General features: G+C 51.8%; 1 long non-coding RNA gene across 1 annotated transcript; it reads right to left on the bottom strand.

The window, feature by feature from the left end:
* Positions 1–220: 220 nt before the first annotated feature.
* LOC109319269 lies at positions 221–1497 on the bottom strand. The gene is made up of 2 exons (XR_002103450.1): positions 1286–1497; positions 221–781 (listed from the first exon to the last, which is right to left on the bottom strand). It is a non-coding gene; the product is annotated as an uncharacterized LOC109319269 (long non-coding RNA).
* Between the last annotated feature and the right edge of the window lie 284 nt (positions 1498–1781).

Raw genomic sequence — 1781 nt, 5'->3', positions numbered from 1 at the left:
AAATCATTTAATAAGACTTGATTGCAAATTAAATCAGTGTACCTAAAATTACAACAGAGGGAAAGAAATAGCATTGATTGTGGTAGATGGGGCAAAACATTCCAGGTTGCTTCCCTTTCATACTTACTTGCACAGAATTTGGCAGGCTTGCAAAATCATCTTCGTGAAAGCTTTGAGGATTGGCAACTAACCAATAACTGCAGTGGAAGCAACAAGGGTTTTTTTTATTGTTTATTTGTTATTGTTTTCCTTCTGCTGTTTTTGAAGGAAGCAAGCAAAAAAATGCACAAATGCCAATCAAGAAATACTGCAAAATAAAATGGACCCCCTTCAGCAGCTAAGGTATGGCACAGGACTGCAGTGAGGCTCTGGCAGTGTTTTCAAAGCCTTCAGAGGCGTCGGTTACAAACGTTTTGCAGCTCCTCTGCTGACCAAGGAGTGTTACAGAGTCACAGTCTTCCCTTTCTTTACAAAACTGTCAGGCACAAATGGGCAGAAGGATATTGGCTGCAAGGGACTCAGAAGCTCCTCCCAGAGACTGGATCCTGATATTTTTGGAGGATTTCTTTTAACTCAGTTACAAACCTTGGTGAAGGAAACAAGTTCCCACAGCACCAGTAGCAGAGGGAGAAAGCTCCGCTTCCAAGGGAGAGCCTAGCTCTCTTCTTCTTGCTCTTTTACCTTCCCGGAGCTATCTTGGATGTGCTTATTCATCTCACTTGTGGAGGAAAACTGCACGGTGTGGCTGGAAGCAATGCTGAGACTCTGGATGTTGCTCTTCCTAGGAAAGCCAGGAGTGTAAAGGGATAGAGAGAGAAGACAATGAGGGAACAAACGATTCGATGAAACAACAAATCCTTAACATTATTGGGTTGGTTTTTTTTTTCTCCCTGAGAATTGGTGGTGCTTCTGGGCTCGGTGTTGGAGGGGAGAAAAAGGCTGAATTCAGCGCAGAGCTCTCTCTCCAGCGGGCGAGTGGTACTGGATTGAACCTTCCCTTGCGGATGTAAAGTGGGAATTTGGAGGAAATTCTCCTGTTTATCACAAAAAAAACCCCCCCAAAAAACCAACCAACCCCCAACCCCCAAACCATCATGAATTCTGTGGCTGGGAATAAAGAGAGAATTGCAGTCACAACCCGCAGCAGGAAATACGGGGTAAGTTATCCATAAAGGACAGGCACGGATGCTTAAAATCCATCTGTGCTGAGGGCTTTCATACCCCCACCCCGTCCCCAAATCCCTCCCCCCCCATCCCCGTGCTCCAGCTTCCTCTGCAAACTGACATGTAACAAATGATCCAGACGCCGTCACCTGAGGGAGCCGCCTGTCCCCGGGCGCCGGGGGCTGCTGCCCGGCTCGCGCCCCGCTCCCGGCCGGGTCCTGCCCTGCCCCCTCCCCGCTCAACTCTGCCAGCCCCGGCCACGGGTCGCCCCGCAGCCCCCCCGCTGCCCCTGTGCGTGCCCGGGGGGCGGGCAGCGGTGTGTGTGCAAGTGTGTCTGGGGAGGTGCGTGTCTGGGGGGGTGTCTAGGGAAGGGCTTGGGGTGCATCTGGGAGGGGGTGCGGGTATCTGGGGGCGTGTGAGGGGGTGTATGTCCGGCGGGTGTCTGTGTGGGGGTATGTGGGGAGGGTGTTTGGGGGGGCTTCTGAGTGTGTGGGGGTGTATGTCTAGGGGGTGTGTCTGTGGGGGGAAATGGGGGTATGTGGAGGGTGTTTGTGTATGTGTCGGGGTGTCCGAGTGTGTATGTGGGTGTGTGTATGCCTAGGAAGGGGTATGTGGGG

Source organism: Crocodylus porosus, unplaced genomic scaffold, assembly GCF_001723895.1.
Source record: "Crocodylus porosus isolate Cpor-Errol unplaced genomic scaffold, CroPor_comp1, whole genome shotgun sequence".
In the NCBI taxonomy this organism is placed as follows: Eukaryota; Metazoa; Chordata; order Crocodylia; family Crocodylidae; genus Crocodylus; species Crocodylus porosus.
The sequence above is the reverse complement of the archived record's forward strand: the minus strand, read 5'-3'. Positions and strand labels throughout refer to the sequence as shown.